The sequence below is a fragment of the Lissotriton vulgaris genome, chromosome 7, assembly GCF_964263255.1.
Source record: "Lissotriton vulgaris chromosome 7, aLisVul1.2, whole genome shotgun sequence".
Lineage (NCBI taxonomy): Eukaryota > Metazoa > Chordata > Amphibia > Caudata > Salamandridae > Lissotriton > Lissotriton vulgaris.
Window position 1 is genome coordinate 617,943,435 of NC_141695.1, and position 20,108 is coordinate 617,963,542.

Here is a 20,108-nt window from a genome sequence, read left to right on the forward strand (position 1 = left end):
CTCTTAAAAGGTAGGTTTCATTCTTGTTGATGCATGTTGAGTTACAGAGGTATGCCACAGCCAAGATGGTCCTTGCATGACTAGATTCCGGAAATAGACATCAGCTGAAACATCAGCCGTGTCATTTTGTGCATTATTTCCTCACGTATAATTATCTGCTCTTGAAAACATTTCATTAAAGACCCCATTTACACCCCGCAGCATTACACCTTGTAGACCATGTATAACCTGTTTCCATTTGTCGTTTCAGATTTTATTACCTTCAATGAGAAATAAGACTTAACCTGACAAGATTTAAGTTGCTGCAAATGAAAAACTGTTTAAGACCACGTCGAACATCATTTTGAACTGCCCACAATAACTGCATTGACCACCTCATGGAGACTGCTTTTGGTGCCGGTCTTGTTCATGACATCGGCAAGAAGACTTTCCAAAGGACGCCACGCATGGGCGGTAATAAATTCGTATACTACATTAAAACTGCAACCCTACTTAGTGGCTCATTTTCGGCTATCTTTAAAGAAGAGGTTTACTGCATAAAGATTGGGTGACTATAATAGGAATGATTTAGTCCCTACCTGGAAAAGAAAAGAACTAACTGAAAATTGCCGTCTGTGTGGATATCGTAATGAATCAATATGCCATTTGATGTGCGTTTGTGATCATTTAAAAATAGAACGAAGGAAGCTGTTAATGGCACCTTTTAAGGACTTACAAATTCGTACGTGCAAGCAGGCGGTAATAAGCTGAATGAGAGGCACTTCCAATATTTTAATTTGTCGTGGTGTAAAATTTATGACCCAAGTGGACACCCTCCTATTGAAAGTAGATAATGAATATATGCAAGGGGTGGATCCGCATAGGGATTTTTAGATTTGGTAATGTTTTAAAAGTTTTATTGAAATATGACGTTTTCTATTGGTGCTTGTTATATGTTTTTTACTCTATGCTTTATGGTTGTGATAAACCAAATAAAGTTGTTTTTGACTGACTGACTGTTCATAACATGAGGCCCGGGTTGTCTGTCATCCCCTTTATTTCTAGGCCTGATAGCTATTATATTGTGCTGTTTTCATTGTTTTCTTCTTAGAAAACAATAATACCCTATTATACCGTATATAAGAACAAACATTGGCAGTGCCAATTTTATAAATGAAAGTGTCTCTTCTGTTGTTGATGGGTTTAGGTACTCAATATGGCATCATACGTGCACTCTGTCACTCCTCCGAAACTCATGCCTTCTTTCATTTAACCAAAAGTAGAGAAAATAAATAAAAGTATGTAGTAAGGAGGTGCACGTAGGAAGGTTGTAGTTAACAATGTTTTATTCAAGCAGGTAACATGTTGAATAGTACTATACAACAGGTAGATGAGATGTGAAGAGGAGCCCCACCAGAAGCAGCCTACCTGCTGCTCAGCCCCTACTCAACTGTCCCTTCACCTCCAGTCTCCCAACATTTCTGAGGCACATCATGACACCAACATTCTATGAGCACACAGAACAGAGACTGGATGAGCAGGAGGTGTACAATATATTACATTAACAAACGCAGGATACTACATATTCCCTTTCCTTACAACAGAAGCACAAGTCCTACATATATGAATAAAAATGTAACAAGAGTAAACCAAGTAAAGAATGCATAGGAAGAACAACGCTGAACCAGAATAAACATCAAGGAAAAGAGCGAGCAAAGCAGAGTGAAGAGATAGGTGGGAGAAGACGAGGAGGAAACAATGGGAAAGAATACAAAAATGGAAAAGACCCATACTCTCCAACAATGAATTACAAAAGAGCAGAAAACAATAAGAAGACGTAAGAAACAATGAGTTCGCAAAAAGACGTAGACGCACCAAAGACTACCCCCAAACGCACCCACAGGCCAGGCAGTCAAGCAAGAAAGGAAGGACAAGGCACGACAGGAACTGAACAGAAGACTACACCCAAACACACGAAGAAGAGAAGGAAAGAACTCCTCCTGAACAAGGAAGAGCAAGAAGAACACTGCAGAAAAGGAAAGACAGAAGACCAAGGAAGAATAACAGCAAAAGTGTAGAGTCCAGATTCCAAAGATGAAAAGAAAGCGACATCAAGAGGAAATCTGAACATGTGAGAAAACAGAGCAGAAGAAGCGAAGTAAATACAAACAATATCACTAACCCTCCCCCATTTTCAAATAGACAAATCAAATAAGATATAATTAATAGCGTTGTGTATTCAAATCAACAATGTAACATAAAAAGAATACATAGCAAGAAAATAACAGTCAATGGGACTGAAACCCATGGCCGTCCTCTACCCCAAGACAAAAGGGTGAGGAATGGGACTGAGACCCATGACATAGTAGCCTGTGTAGGGACAAGCCCAGTGTAGAGGCAAAATGCAGTGCAAAGTAGGATTATAACTCATAAGACGCACCCTGTGTGAGGGTTGTGATGTAAATGTAAATGGGACAGTAACCCATGCAACGGTGCCCTGTGCAAGGGTGAAAACCGTATGGAGCCCATGTAGGCAAGTGTATTGTAATCATATGGGGCAAGAACCCATTCCCATCCCTGTGTAGGGAAGAGTAAAGTGTAAAATTGTACACACACGTTTGTGTAAGTTCCTCTTAGCTCAAGTCATATGAACGACATTCACTTTAAAATGCATAAACACCATTGGAATGAGTGACAAAAGAAGTCTGTTGTTTTGACACATAACGTAAGGTGCCATATGCTGTCACAATATTGTCCCAAGGAGCTGTGTAGAAATGTGCACTGCCGGCCAGAAGAACTGTCACACGCCATAGGAAAATATATGTATATTTTATCCTGCCGGTCGAGAATAGCTATCACAGCATCCAAATAAGTAGGTCATCAACATACCTTTTAAAAGCAAGGCATGTAGCAAAGAATAAAATAGGCTTCAAAAATGGAAAAGTAATAACAAAAGTGTGTTCCAAATGCAGCGGGCCAATGTGGTGCGAGAACGCTAAGTTGCATGGCGGCCAAGAGCTCTTGACAGTACTCCTTACATTTGCATGCAAAGTGCTTTAAACCGATGAAAGGCATGATGAGAGACATACTTCCGCTGGCCGTCTGTCATCATCATGCACGACGCGGTGCATAGCAGGAAAATGAGAGAGAGTGTAGGAGGCGGTGGCTGAATAAGAGAGGAATACTACAAATGGGCCACGTTGAAAGTACACATCTTCTCTCACCTCAAAGAGACGATGTCGGTGACCTAAGCTAGGATGCTGCCTCTACTGAATGGGCATAACCTGCAGTGGGAATCCTGGAATATGGAAGGCTCACAGCGCCTTCTCAGTCAGCATCCTTGCGATAACACTGCATGGTTTCCTCACCATGGCAGCATGTTAGAGCGCCAAATATTGTCAAACGTCCAATGCGGATATAGAATGCCACGTCACCGAAGATCATAGAGGTGACTCGCACAGCATCAATTCTGAGGTAAGATGCACACGCGCTTTTAAACTGTCTCAAAAAGATGGTTTAACAGCCACAGTTGAGGCAAAACAAAGCAGTAGATGAGGAGACCGCAAAATATCAAAAAACTCGCCATGAAGTTTGTCTTCTACAAACGGCCCTAAATAACAGTTTGCACACGGCCATCGTGACAAAAAGAGTACACTGAAGGGAACACAATACATTTGCTTCATGTCAGCCAAAAGTCAGTCATAATACATCCCACAGTGACAGACCAATTGGAAGTCAGCATGAAGGCAACATTTCGAGGTAATTCTCTTCATGAGAAAAAATAAAATGACGTGTGAAAATCTTGTCCGATACCTCACTGATGATATTTCTTCATGTATAAACAGCTGCATGTCACCCAGACACAGGAGCCCCTTAGTGAGAACAATAGAAAGCAGTAAGCACTGTATTGTAGACAAGGTGCGTTAGTGCTGTGTCACAGGCCATAGTTCCCATCCATGATGTTTGTTGAAGCTCCATGATGATTTTGAATGACAACAGGGTCAAAAGAATTTACAGGATGCAAATTGACATGTTTGATGACAGAATCACTGCTTTTTTAATTAAATGTCTCAAATAAATAAACCAAAAGAAAACAGCACGCCTCCGCCTAGGGCTGTCAGATGGTGATGACACTGGTGAGGCTGGGAGGCAAAGTGCTTAATCTTTTCTTGAATCTTGTTGACTTCATTTCTTTTCTGAGTAGAACTTGTTTCTTCCTTGAAGTCATCTCTTTGTACTATGTAGAAAACGCATGTTTCTTGTTCGCAGTTATTACCTTCTTGTGGATACCTCCTCTCCTGAAAATTGTGGTTGTTGCCACTGTAGTTTCTGTAGGTTGTGCCATCTCCAGGTCCTCTTTTGTTTGCCAGGTCCCTGAGATCTGCTCGTAGCACGTAGGCAGTCACCATCCTCGTTGCCAAATAAATGTATTAAGTAGGTCCACGCATGAAGGTTGTAGTTAAAGATGTTTTTTTCAAGCAGGTAACAGGTTGAATAGTTCCAGACAACAGGTAGAGGAGATGTGAAGAGGAGCTCCACCAGGAGCAGCCTGCCTGCTGCTCAGCCCATGCTTAACTGTCCCTTCACCTACAGTCTCCCAACATTCTGAGGCACATCATGACACCAACATTCTATGAGCACACAGAACAAACACTGGCTGAACAGGAGGTGTCAAATACATTACATTAACCACTTGGATGCTAAGGGGTTTTCCCCCTCCTGTGCTGAACTTTGCTAAATCCCACTATACGTGACGAGTTATCCTTGTCATCAGCACAGGTCAATCAGTGCATCATGATGAGTTACCCTTGTCATTAGCATCCAAGAGGTTAACAAATGCAGGATGCTGAAGAACCAGGCCTTTAAGGGCCAGCGGCGCAGGGCACGCCTAAAGCTCCGAGTTCACCTGCTTTGTTGTAGAGACACGGGACACTCTTTTAAGCGTAGCCAACAGGATTTATTAGCTGCAGCAATGCACAGTGATCCTAGAAGTACACCAATGGTATGTTCTCAGGAGACTGCCCCTTTACTCCGGGGCTCACAGTCTTTTATATTCTTTTACACCTGCGTGAGAACACTCCCAATGCGCACAATTTAAACCAATGAAAAGATATGTTTTTCTGGGAAAAACAAGACGTCACATGATTAAATTATCCACCCCCTAGGTCATGTTTTGACTAAGCCCACAGGTGATTCAAATAATGGTGTCCCTGAGTTAATCAACAGTGGTAGACATGTTTGTGTATTGCAGAAAAGGCTAATTTGCACAGTAGGATAAGGCGGGAAGAAGGACAATGAAAACCAACAGATGGTTTGAAACAAGGATTAGTGAGTCGGGACAAGAATACTAAAGGCCAACAGACAGTTTGGATAAGGATTAGTGAGTCGGACTGATTCCTGGAATTGACTACACCTCAAGGATAGAGGTGTTAGTTGATACGTGGCAGTACGAAGGGCAAGAGTTCTCTGTTCGCTGTGCTGCCGGAGTGAGGGCAACACAAAATGGCGGTGCAACACAAAATGGAGTCGGAACCAAATTTCTTCAGACCCTCCTTTTGCCATTACGCAGGCACTATATGAACTCACGTTAATCTGAGTCTATTTCGATGGCCATAATGTCTTTAAGCTGTTGTTGCAACATCATTTGTATGTTTTCTGTTTTCTGCGGAATAGGTCTTGGCACACACATGGTGACACAAAAGCCACAGATGGCGAGACCACATTGCAGGCAGAGGCAACATGAAAAGACAATGGCCAAAATCATTCCAATGAACGTCAGTATCTTCCATCCCCATGTGGACAGTAATCCCCAAAACCATCCCATCAGAGACCAACTTCCTTCGTCCTGGTGGATGGACTCAGAAATGTGGTGTAATTTAGAGATGGCCTGGTATACTGTAGGTGTGTTATCAGGTATGTAAACGCAACAACTAGATCCGATCAATTTACAGACTCCACCGCGATCTGCATGAATGATGTCTAACACCATTCTGTTTTGTAATGTCATAAGGCGATCCGAGTGAAGCTCGGCGGTGATATTACCCAGTGCTCCGACAGTTTCATTAATTGTTGCTTCAACTACTCGAATGAGATGCCTGATGTTTCTACTATTGGCCATAGGGCCCCAAAATGGGAGGAATCCTTTAAGGAAGTCACCTCCTTCTTGTCCTGCTGTGTCTTTTTGATTAAAGACATCTCTCTTGTACTTATTTCTTTGATGTCCTGAAGGGGCGGTATATGTTGGAGGGAGGAGAAAAGCTATAAAACAAGTTCCTGAGAAATCGGCTGGTAGCCATGTATAGGCTCTGTCATGGCAAACGAAATATGTTCCTTGGGACGCTACCAGTGGTGGAGAAGTTTGAGATGCATAGGTATATGTGATGTTACAAGTGCTTTTTCCTAATTGGGCCTTAGGACTTTGACCATTTCCTTGGAGACATAGGTGACCTCGATGGGGTACAGTATATATAGGTGGGGATCTTTTCCTTTTGGCTCTGTCGGTAAGACTAGTAACGTAATGTGTCACATTCCAATCAATGTATGCTTGTCGTTCGTCAGTAGGGAATTCATTAAATTTGTTATAATGTTTTGACATAGCCACTATTCCTTTTATTAGTGCGTCATGACGAACGTCAACTCCATCCCTATATGGACCAACAGGATGTCGATGTTGGTTCTCATAGGCATTGGCAAATATAGAGGTGTAAGCCCAATCGGATCCTTTTAGGGAGAAGGGTAGAACTAAATATGGCATTCCTTTATCTGTATTATGGGGTAAAAGTCCATATACCCAGCAATCGGTGGTATTGATCACCAATTGATGCTGGTGTAACAATTGAATAAAGGAATTGTTGAAATACTCCATTCTCCTAATTTGCTCATGCTCTGGTAGTGTACGAAATTGGTGTGGGGAAGCAGTAGTGCGAAAAGGTATGGGCTGGGAGGTAGATATATGTTTGTGCCGTACAATGTGAACAATCCAACCCACACACGCTAATATAATACATAAAGAGATTAAAATACACAAGGTTATACTACATTTGGTATATAATAATTTGCAATATTTTTTCATTATATTTTCATCATTTTTCTTTAACATAGCAGAATCCATCTTCTAGGTGTTGCTCGTGGCAGTCTTCCTTTTTCACTTGGTCGTGATTATCAGCCGACACTGCAAGTCCCGCAGGCCTATTGCAACAACTCGGGTCACTAACTAAGACTCTTACCACGACCCTGCAACCTAATTAGATGGTCAACGTTACAAAAAGCAGAAGTTTCTTAATTGTCCTTAGTTACTTTAGATCTCAATTTGTATCTAGTTTTGTTCGGCACAGTTTGTTTCTGAAAAAGTGTCTCAGGATTAGTCGTGCTTAACCTCAGATGTGGTGGGACAGCTTCTTGCAAAACATCATCATCTTCTTTTTCAGACTGAGTCCAATACAGGTGTGCATCGCTAAAAGGTACAAATCGGGGAATTCTTTCACTTTCAAAATCACCAATACCTTCGCGGACCCACTGGTCATAAGGTAACGGCAAGCGTACCTTTTTGCAATGCACACCATGGATCCAGTTCTTTTTGCCAACCACCTTTACAGCTGTACGTGTGGTGAGTAAGACCTGGCAAGGCCTTCTCCAGCGAGGTTCCAAATTCTTTGATCGCTGAACATTTTTCACACACACCCAGTCCCCCGGATGTATCCCATGTCCAGGATCAGTTGAAGCCTGAGGCAAGACGTCTTGTACCTGTTGGTGAAGAACAAGTAATTTAGTGGTGAGGTCATGTAAATAATCAATTTCAAATGGGTACTCTACCTCAGAATATTTCTTTGGTCTTGGGTCTCCCCAAACATTTGCTGGGCGTCCAAACACCCTCGTAGGGACTGAGTCCCATACGGGAATGAACAGTTGTTCATTCCCATACGGGAATGAACAGTTGTTCAAGTGGACAATAGTGCTAAGGGTAAAGCATCGGGCCAAGCAAGACCCGTGCTGGACTGTATTTTTGCTAGTTTGAGTTTAAGAGTACCATTATAGCATTCCACTAAGCCTGCTGACTGAGGGTGATTTGCTGCATGAAATTTCTGTCTTATTCCAAGACCTGCACATACTTTCTGCATTATCTGACCTATAAATTCACTTCCATTATCGCTCCAAAGGATTCGAGGCAAGCCGAACCTCGGGAAAAACTCCTTCAAAAGGATTTTGGCTGTAGATAGATTATCCTTTAGGGGGTAGGCCTCTAGCCATCTAGAAAAGGCACACACTACCACAAGGACATACTTGAAATTGTTGCATCGTTCCATGTAAATGTACAGGAATTTATATAGCGCAAATCACTGAGCGGTTTCTAAGCGCTTGCTTAGGGAACCCGTCCTGGTATTCCCCTGTGAGATAACTCCGGCAGGGTATCCGCAAGGTGAAAGCCAGGCATCCCGCCGCGAGGGGCCAATGTGGAGATTAAGCAAGCTATTGCCCAGAGTCGCAGAGTGTGAACCCGTGAATCGAGTAGGCACCGGAGCGAGAATTGTCGAATCCATGGACATTTTAGGACTCAAGACCCCACCGAGCCGGGAATTGAACCCTGGCCCCAGGCTGACCTCTGCTTCCAGGTCTGCCTCCTCTAACCAGTGAGCCACACTTCTCCACTGTGTGAATGTAGTCTATTTGCAACACTTCAAAAGGATATGTTGGAGGAGCAAAATTACCTGCTGGGGTCGGTGTTCCTTTTCCTGGGTTATACATCAAACAAACAATACAGTGCCTAACTAGGTTGTCTGCACATTTCGGAATACCCTCATTCTGCCATACAGGAGCCAGAAGTTTACATATTCCTTTAGCACTGATGTGGGCTGGACCATGTGCCATGGTAACAACCGGAAGCAGATAGGCATCTGGTAATAGCCAACGCTGATATTCAGATAATTCTAGCCAACATCCTGTTGCGTCTAACATTCCTTTAGTCTTTCTCCACTCACTTAACTCTTTCTCTGTAGCTTCTTCCTGAATCATTTACACACTTTCTATTGTGTCCTCACACATCCCTCCTTGTCTGATCCATCTAGTAGGGCCTGCAACATACATGCGGCTTGTAATACGCCTAGCTGTTTCTTTCGCTGTCTGATCTGCCAATGCATTTCCTTGACCTACATCATCAGTAATCTTCTTATGTGCACTACACTTGATAATTGCTATCTGAGTAGGCAAGGTAAGTGATTTCAGAAGGCCATTCACCAAATCGCCATGTGTATTTTAGCACCATGGGAGGTAAGAAATCCTCTCTCCCTCCATAAACGACCAAAACTATGGGCCACTCCAAACGCATATTTACTATCGGTGAACACATTCACTCTTTTTCCTTTAGCCAATACACAAGCTCTAGTAAGAGCTATTAATTCAGCTGCCTGAGCTGAATTCTGTTTAATACGTGCAGTTTCTACAATTGTATACAAAGTCGTAACTGCATAGGCTGAGGTCATCTCACCATTTGGGAGCTTAAAACAAGAGCCATCAACCCATAAGGTTACGTCTGGATTCGAGAGTGGAGTATCTTTTAGATCAATTCCACCTTTTGTCTCCTCATCTGTACATAAGAAATAATCATGTCGTTCTTGAGTATTTGCTTCTACTGGAATTGGTAACAGTGTGGCTGGGTTTAGGGCATTGCATCGTTTTATATGCACATAACTAGCAAAAAGTGTCAATTCGTACCCAGACAAACGGGCACTAGTAAGATGCTGGGTCTTTGTCCTATTTAGGAGTATATCTACTGCATGTGGTACCATGACAATAAGAGTATTATTTAACACCAACCCAGCAGACTGGAAAATGGAAACTGCTGTTGCTGCTGTAGCTCTCAAACAACTGGGTAATGCCTTGGCCACTGGGTCTAGTGTGGCTGAAAAATAGGCACATGGGCGTTGTTTATCCCCAAATTGGTGTGTTAAAACTGACAATGCAAAACCTTCTCTCTCATGGACATAAAGTGTAAAAGGCTTACTGTAATCAGGAGTACCTAGTACAGGAGCAGAACACAGGGCAGTATGTAAATCATTAAAACTTCACTGACATTCTGCAGTCCAAGGGAGAGGTTGAGGTGTATCTTTAAGAGTGTGTGCTAACAAAGGTTTTGCCAACAGAGAAAAATTCGGTATCCATTGTCTACAATAAGAAGTAATGCCCAAGAAGGCACGTACCTCTTTTTGGGTATTTGGTACAGACATTTGAGCAATTACTTGGATACGTTCTGGTGTTAATTGTCTTCCTTCCTTTGACAAGAGATGACCCAGGTAAGTGACTTTTTGGCAGCAATATTGCATCTTAGAGAGTGAAACCTTGTGGTCAAAATTAGCCAAGTGTCGTAACAATGTAATAGTAGCCTGTTTACAAATATGCTCAGAATCAGCAGAAATCAATAGATCATCTACATATTGGATAAGGTGGCACCTGAAGGTAGAGTGAGAGTATCGAGCTGTGTCTTTAAAGCTTGACTATAAATGGAGGGACTCTCACAATAGCCTTGAGGAGCATGTTCAAATCAGAAACGTCGGCCTCCCAAAGAGAAGCCAAAAATATCTCTACTTTCTTCGGCAATGGGAACACTGAAGAATGCGTTTTTCAAATCAACAACAGAAAACCAAGTAGCAGAAGCAGGTACCGTTGTCAATAGGGCAGTGATATCTGGGACAACAGGAAATTGGGGTAAACAATCCAGTTGACCTCCCGGAGATCGATCACAAAGCGATAAAAGGGAGGTTGGGAAGGATCAGTACGTTTAAGAATAGGTATAACAGGACTATTGCATATATTTCCTCTAGTCTCTTCAATTACACCTTTCTGAACCAAATCATAAATAATAGCCATAAGAGCTTTTTCACCATCACTGGAAACTTTGTACTGGGGAATGCGTGGTAACTTAATATTGGGTTTGAGGGTAACAACGTAAGGTGGGATTTTCAAAAGGCCAACATCATTAGGACCTGTAGCCCAAAGAGTGGTAGGAAGAGAATGCAATTCAGGGGGAAGTTTGTCTTTAGACAGATACAATTCTCTACCTAAAGTGAGGTGTACACCAGAAGGAGAACAATGTAGGGTTGCATACAATCTTTTTTAATAAATCCAGACCCAACAGATTTTCACCACAACCAGTTGTTAAAATAAATGGAGCCTCTAGTTCATAAGGACCTATCGAGATGGGCAAAAGTTGAGAAATTGGGTTTTTGACTGGGGCACCAGAAAATCCTACGGAAATATTTGTTAAGCCAGACAAAGGTGCCCCAGGGAGTTTAGAGTGGATGATAGAACTCTTTGTTGCACCAGTGTCCAATAGAAATGGTTCTGAAACACCTAACGTAACTACCTCAACATAAGGCCCATTCTGATCCACTGGAACTGATATGAGTCCCTCACTTTGTCTATGGCTGTCCTAGCTAGTATGAAAATCTTGACTCTCATTCTCGTTATAATAATTATCATTATAGTAATTAGCAGATTGAGTATTTTGTTGGTGAAAATAATTCATGGAAGTTTGAGGGGAAAAAGAACGCTGATGCTGATCATAAGATGACCTACCTTGTCCCCTACCCCTAGGTGTTGACTGATAGCCACCTCGGCTACATGACCCAGACATATCACCAGTACGATGTAACAAAACCATATAATTATTTTTAAAGTGACCTTTCTCCTTACAATAAGCACATTGATTAGGACCCAATGGAGACCTTGGAACAAAGGGTTCAGGTTTCTGTAATAACCTCTGAAATTGGGGATGTGACTGATACGGACACTGAGTAGAACGAGGAGTATAAGCTTGTTGTAAAAGAACCTTCGTTTTGAGATCTTTATTTTTCTTTTCTGTCTTCTCTTTCTCCTCTAAATCCCTATTCTCATAGTATTGAACCATCGTCAAAATTCCCGAAGGCGTTTTCACAGGCCACGCACTTTCGGACATTTTGAGTCTCGTAGATAATTCCGGCAATAAATTGGAGACAAACTTATCTACAAACAATCTTTGGCCACCAGGCGTAGCCATATCTTGCCCGCTATGATCAACAAATGATTCCTCGAAACGCGTAAAGAAGTCAGACACTGACTCATCCTTCTTTTGTTTACAGGCAGACAATTTGTCCCAATTAACTGCTTGTGCTGGCATCAGAGTCTTCATTAGTGTTATTATTTTGTCGGGTAATTCTGTAATCACTTGTTCTGGTTTAGCTCCACCCACTTGTCTTTGGTCTGCTTGTGCAATGGCAGCCCAATTACCACCTAGCTCTACAACATGATCCTCCTTACGAATCTTATTCCATATTTCAGATGGGACTACTTGACCCATCAACATGTCTATATCAGATAATGTTAGAGTGCAAAAGGACAACGTTTGCGTTAATTCTTTATAATATCCTGCCAGATTTTTACGTGGATCAGGCAATGCTTGCTTTAATGCAATAACCTCTGATCTTTTCCATGGAACATGTACCCAAACTTGTTGAAAATGAGCAGCCACTGGTTATCTCCTCCTACAGCATCACGCCATACTGGTTGAACTTCTCGCATAGGGTATAATTTGTCTGTTGTAACAATTCCTTCTGCCCCTGAGTTTTTACAAGATAGAAGATTTCTATATGTTACTAAATTCGATATCGCATCTTTATAATCTTGTCCTATCACTGCTCCAGACGCTACTTCTCTTCTTAATTCTATTAATCCCCTAGGTGGGCCACTTTGAATTTCACTCTCCCACATTTGAATCAATATCTCACACATGAGATCAAACACATAATGCTGAGTGGGTGTAGATCATTGCATAGCTGAATCTTGAATATCAGATGACCCATACATATTACCATTTGTCATCCATTTTCGAGCCTGAGATTGAAGTATTGTTTCCTCATGGAGGTCAAGATGACTATGACTTCGAAGAGTTCTTTTCATGATAGGGGAATTACGAACTTGGTCTATTATAGGGGAAAAGGCTGAAAAAAATCTACTCTCCTTTCTCCGAACCGTTTGTGAGTTTGAAGCTTGTGACAAAGGAGTAGAGGTGGAGACATGTGTCGACGCGGGAGGTATCACAGGGACTACAGGACCCACAGGAGTAGCTGGGATCATATGTTGAGGCACAGGCAGAAGTGGAGGTGGAGGTATAACAGGTAATATAGCAGGTACTGGTGGAGGAACCAAGGCTGGTACATAAGGCGGTGGAGCAGACAACATAAGGGACATTAAGGGATCTTTTTCATTCTCCTCATCTAATGATGGAGAAGTAGGCAAAGCTGGATAACATTTATCTACTGTCATACGATGTTGTCTATCTGAAACCTCAATTGCACGATCAGTTTCATTGTCTTTAAATTTCTGGGCAGCCTGTATAACAGACATTTTTTTTTCCTTTCTGTCTCTTTTTGCTTGTTTAATTTCTTTCTGTTTTGATTCCTTTCGCCAAATGTGAAATGAGTCAAACATTGCCGGCCGGGCTTTTCTCTTAAATAATCTTTCCTCTAAATTATCCAACACACATGGCTCAAAACTACCACCCTTCGGCCATTGTAAAATACCATCATTCTTAGTGTATTTTTCCCAAAGGTCGACAAAGATAATAGGACCAGTTCCATGTTTGGAATAAACTTCATATTTTGGAGTCCCTACTGAAGGCACTGGGCAACTGTCTTCTAATCGGGAATCTCTTAAGCAACAACAACAACACCATCTCTTGAACTTACTGAAACCAGGCATCATTATTTCACTGGAATCTTACTAACATCAAGGGGTTAATCAACACAGTACAAATGTACTCACCCCTCGGCTTCGATTATTGCAACAATCGAATCAAAGCACAATCAAAAACAAGGTTGTGGGAGCTAGCCACAATTACTTAACCAAATTGTTCTGTCACACCAACAGAGGCCCGTCTATCATCTCGAAATGCCAGTTATCACCAAACACGAACCAAAGCAGGGCGGTGGTCAGGGTAGCAGTCATCAGCAGCCGTCGGAAAGGAGAAGCCGCTCTGTAAAGACCTTCGGTCCACTTTTGACATGCAGGGGTCACTTATGTGGTGTGCTTCCTCCAGAATTCCCTCACGTAGCTCCTCACGACCCCCGGGCTTGACCACGACCTTTGACACCACCCCATGTTGGGCGCCAATTGAAGAACCAGGCCTTTAAGGGCCTAGCGGCGCAGGGCACGCCTAAATCTCAGAGTTCACCTGCTTTGTTGTACAGAGACACGGGACACTCTGTTAAGCGTAAACAACAGGATTTATTAGCTGCAGCTATGCACAGTGATCCTAGAAGTACACCAATGGTATGTTCTCTTGCCCCTTTACTCCGGGGCTCAAAGTCTTTTATATTCGTTTACACCTGCATGAGAACACTCCCAATGCGCACAATGTAAACCAATGAAAAGATATGTTTTTCTGGGAAAAACAAGACGTCACATGATTAAATTATCCACCCCCTAGGTCATGTTTTGACTAAGCCCACAGGTGATTCAAATAATGGTGTCGCTGAGTTAATCAACAGTGGTAGACATGTTTGTGTATTGCAGAAAAGGCTAATTTGCAAGGTAGGATAAGGCGGGAAGAAGGACAATGAAAACCAACAGATGGTTTGAAACAAGGATTAGTGAGTCGGGACAAGAATACTGAAGGCCAACAGACAGTTTGGATAAGGATTAGTGAGTCGGACTGATTCCTGGACTTGACTACACCTCAAGGATAGAGCTGTTAGTTGATACGTGGCTGTACGAAGGGAAAGAGTTCTCTGTTCGCTGCGCTGCCAGAGTGAGGGCAACACAAAATGGCGGTGCAACACAAAATGGAGTCGGGACCAAATTTCCTCAATGCTACAAAATAAAATTAACCAAAGCAACTAGTTACTGTCTTGCAACAATATTGTATCTAGTATATCTTTGTTTAATAGTGCCTACATGGCAGCTCTGTTTAGAACCAATATATTGACCATCTAGGAATGGTGAAACAATGAGACACTATGGACAATACCATTTCATGATGGTTGCCAGGTTAGGTACCAGTAGCAGCTCCTCTGCTATGGCGGAGGAGCGTCGCCCCACAGCTTTTAAGCAGTGAATTTGAAACATAAAATGATATTAACTTTAAGCTATTATCATTTTATGCTTGTGCTGCTTTGCGGGTGGGCAGGGCTGCCGTGCACTCATAGTAGGGAAGGGGAGGAGTGGTTTGTCCACTCCTAAGTGCACATGACTGTTTGGCGGGCCCTCTTGGGCTGCTCAAAACAGTCATGCACACTTTCCATGTTGTCCATGTAGGCTGCAATACAGCCTGCATGGAGAAGATACCGAGGCCCCCATTCCATTGCTAAGTGTCGCACCAGGACGCCCAGACCAATCACAACGCTGCATTGCAGCATTGTGATTGGCCAGTAGGACCTGGAGACGAGGAGAGCAGGAGCAGTGACGCGGGTCGGGGCGGCAAGGTAAATTTCTTTTATTTTACCAACTCCAACCCTCGTCCCCATCCCACCACCTGCGAGCCATGCTGGCCACCACTGTTAGCTACACTGAAGATGAAATTGCAGATGAAATGTGCGTCAAGCAAGCAGCCAGTTAGCAGTGTCTTAGGTCAATAGTGTGCTGTAAAAAAATAAATAAAAAGAGGAGAATGAAAATCCTAGAAAAGGAAAAAATAAGAAGTAAGGGACTGGGCCACCAGCCCTTGCTATGAAATCCACTCATTTTCAGGCATATGGGCACTTGTTATCAAGCAATTGCCATCACTCGCATAGCAAGAGAGTCAGTGACTCAAATTAGCAGACCCATTGTCCCATGGGGTGTGCTGTTATGGATAGAACCAAAGTGTAAATGACACTCAAGCAGCCCAATGGCAATAGAGGGCGACCATAAGCTCTCTATTTGTATGTATGTTTCTATATGTACATTTATGTGCATATAATGATTTTTTTTATTACAAGATCCTGGAACACAACTCAGCAGGTCAGGCTTTCTGAAAAGTTTCTAGCAAGTATTAGTACAGGGCAGATTTTCTCCTCACCGTGTTTATCAAAAGGGACAATCAACACCAAAATCCTAGCCTGCAAAGCTAATCTGTGAGATTTCATATAACACAGTGCATGTCTGAGTGTTTAACATGGTACAATAACAATTGACCTGTACAACCCAATTGGCTTTAACACATGCAATGTATAGTTAATGGGTTCTCCTGCCTTTGCCTTAGCTCTTAATAACGAACAAACTAGATCTATGGCATCTGAAATAACTTTTCCCAATGAACCAATCAGAACTATAACTTTTATCATGGGATTGCCACCATAAGCACCATAAGTTACTATACTGAGCATAAGCTTTAACACAAGACAACCATCAGACACACTGTAATAACATTACAAGCATTACAAAATTACAGTTATCAAAACAATATACAATCCCTCCTATGAGGTCCAAACAAAAATTATCATTCTATAAATCTTTCTGATAGGTCTGTCCAAGCGGGCCACCACACCAATCCCTTGCCTTCTACCATAATGTGTAAGAGTGCATCTAACAAAATACTTTCCTACTTTAGCAGTCACCCTTAAAAGCCTATTGCCTTTAATAAATGCCCTCCACAATGTATAAGTCAGATGCACTGGCTTTGTCATAACGTTTCATAATAAATAGATCAAAGATATGGAATCTGATGTAATTTTCCTCAAGGAACCAATAAGGCCTATAGCTTTTACCATTGCCTTGGTAGTAACTGGAACAGGCCTAATGAAGTGTCCAATAGCTGGCAACCATCATGCATACAGGAATAATATTACAAATATCTACAAAATTACAGTTGGTAAAACAATATATGACCCCTCCAAACAAGGATTATCGCAGGGGAAATCTTCTACTTCCAGGGCTTGTCAGAGGGTTGACCAAAACAGAAACACTTGCCTACTACATGTGACATTTCATGTGACAAAATACTAGTCTACAACCTGTAACACACTGTGATAACATTCCAGTGTTAATGGGCTATCGGTTTTAGCAAATGCTTTTCACAAATGATGGAGCAAGGTTTCGTACGTAAGAAACTTGCTCGGATGCAATCCTCTCGATTAACATGTAATAAGTAACCAACATGTTTAGTGGATAATAATAATTGCATTACACTACATTTTACATCATCTAGGAGAAGCTTTTCAATGTGCTTTACTAACAAGTTATCCGAGTGGCTTAATATGTCTGCCGAAAACGCGGAAATGTTCCGCGCATGCGTCTACTGCATCTACGTAGTATGATGTCTTTTAAAGGAAATCTTTGCAGCTGCGCAGTAGTATTTAAGATGGCTGCTTGAACCTCACATGCTAAATGCAATTGCAACACGTAAACTAAACCTTGCACGTCTTATTAAATTGTTAATGCAATAGTTCAAATAAATTAAAGGGATTAGAGTAGGAATAAGTGGTATACATTTATTTTCGTATTCTAACATGTTTTTCTTTGTTATTAGTTCATATTTGGGGCCGGAGGGTGACTGAAATCTCCATCTTGCCTGATTATGAACAAGTGCACTGGACTCTGTCAAACTCTGTGCTGTGACATTGAAAGCCAGCCAAGGACACTTTACTAGAGAAGCGCCTGGGAACACCACCTCTTGACCTGGAGAGGGGAAGGAGAAGAAGTCAAAATTTGTATACATTGTATATGAAATTAATATGAAATGTGGTTGGGAAACAAGCATGGGAAAGTGAAATTAAGGGGTGGGAATATTGAACAATGTACCAAAAGAGTGCCCTTACATTAGTATGGTGTGATGACCTTTCCCCATCCCATTGTCCATTCAGAAGTAGAGGATTCACAAAATTGAAACATTGGGGGGTGGTACATACACTTAGAATAGTATAAGTAATGTAGTCTCAGTCAGTTAGTTGTTAGACTTGTCACTGACCTGTCACCGACCCATCACTGCAGCAGAAGACGGCACGGAGGTCAGAGACACTGCTCGAGCACTCTGACAGAAGAATCGAGAAAGGAGAGACGGAAAGAGAGGAGAAGCAGAGAGATCGCTGAGGGAGAAGAATCTGTCCATCCAGAAGGGGGAAGAATCGAGGAGAGTAGTACCAGAGAGGGGTGCAACGCTGGCGTTGCACTTAGAAGAGGTCACCTGCCCTGATCTGAACCGGTCCTGAACTGTTGGCTCCTGACTACTTGGGAGTCCCTTTCCCAGCTTCTTGGCCAAGGGGCTGGTCCTCACAACATTATAGGTAAATATAAATCTGTGTGGTATGTCCTTGTACCATTTCCTTTTCCACGCTTCCCATGTACCAACGTCATGAGATTTTATTAAGTCTTTATGTTTTACTTTTATAATTTTCTCCTTAAAAGTTGGTGTTTGACATGTATTGGTACTTGACTCACAAAAAGTTTGCATAGATAAAGCTTTTAAAACTCTCTCGAGTCTGTGGTCATTCAATTTAATAAAGGTAAATGTCATTTCCACCTATTCTGCTAACAACCTGCTCTATTGATCAGAGGAAATTGAGAACTAAGGTTTGGTAAGAAATGGTGTAAAGGTAAATTTTATCACAAGGTATATATAAGTCCTGATCACCAGCGGTGATTATCAGCTTATGTATGCGTGTTTTATGGGCCCAGGTGAGTATGGTGTTTTAAAGTAACCCAAGCTGGTAATTGCGCTGCATCACAACAAATAAGCCACACCTAATGCCTTTATCATGACTTTTAATAATAAATAGATACGACCTATGTCATGGGACACAGCTTTTACCAGTGAACCAATCAGACTTATATTTTTATCACTGGTGTGTCACCATAAGCACAAGTTACTACTTGTGTAATGATATATCTGTAAGAGACATTAGTTAGTGATAGATTCCTTACCTTAGAATATCCCCAGGCGTCAGACTGGATCCGGAAATTTTTGCGTAGCAGTAGCCTTGCGCGTCGTTAGGCGTCGTCTGCGGCTCTGTGTCCGTCGTCGGTGTTGTGGGCGCCGTGATTACATTGTCAGAGGACTTAGACGCCGCCTCCGCGTGCTGACGTCAGTTCTTAGACACAGCTTTCCCGCGCCAGAAACGCAGAGCTATGCTAAAAACCAACACTGGTGCCATTGAAACTAGGGCCCTGAAAGGGGATGACCTTAACCCTAGATATCGGTTCGCAGAACGGGGAGGATGGGTGGGTCGGTAAGGAATCTATCACTAACTAATGTCTCTTACAGATATGTCGTTACACAAGTAGTAACTTGTGCATCTGAAAGAGACACGTTAGTGATAGATTCCTTACCTTAGAATAGATACCCCAGCAATACCAACCCCGGTGGTGGGTCTGCGAACCAATAATCACACCAGAAAGTCCTGGAGGACGGAACGGCCAAAGAAGCCATCCCTCCGGACTTGGCTGTCCAGGCAGTAGTGTCTCGTGAACGTGTGCAGCGAGGCCCACGTAGCTGCCTGACATGGTACACAGGCAAAATATCGAGTATGAAATATCGATGTACCAAAATATCGTGTCAGTAATTTTGAAGGTGCAGAATATCGAAGACAAGAATATCGTTGGACAGAATATCGACCCTAAGGTAAGTAATATCGATATACTTAATATCGATGTAAGTAATATCGAAGTTAGTAATATCGATAGCATATATATCGATGTTACTAATTTCGATTACACTAATATTGATATTTGTATTATTTCTGTTGTTTTTTATTATGTATGTGTTATATGTTTTACTTAAGTAATTAAAATAATTAATATTATATGTGTATTACATATATATATTAATAAATGTATTTATAAGTAAATTATATGTTTTAGTACCGGAGCGGGTTGTGGGTTTATAGGGGAATAGGGTGGGAAGTAATCTAATTATGTTAAATTGATTATTAATTAGTAGGATTGATTAATAAATTGTAATTAATTGGTAATTATTTTTAATTAATTGGAATATAATTTTAATCAATTGATTAATTGATAAATATGTTCTATAGCGGGTTGTGGGTTTATAGGGGAATAGGGTGGGTAGTAATTTAATTATGTTAAATTTAAAAATAATTAGTAGATATTATTAAATAATGTTAAATAATTGGTAAATAAATTTAATTAATGGTTATCTCATTATAAATAATTGATTAATTGATATATAT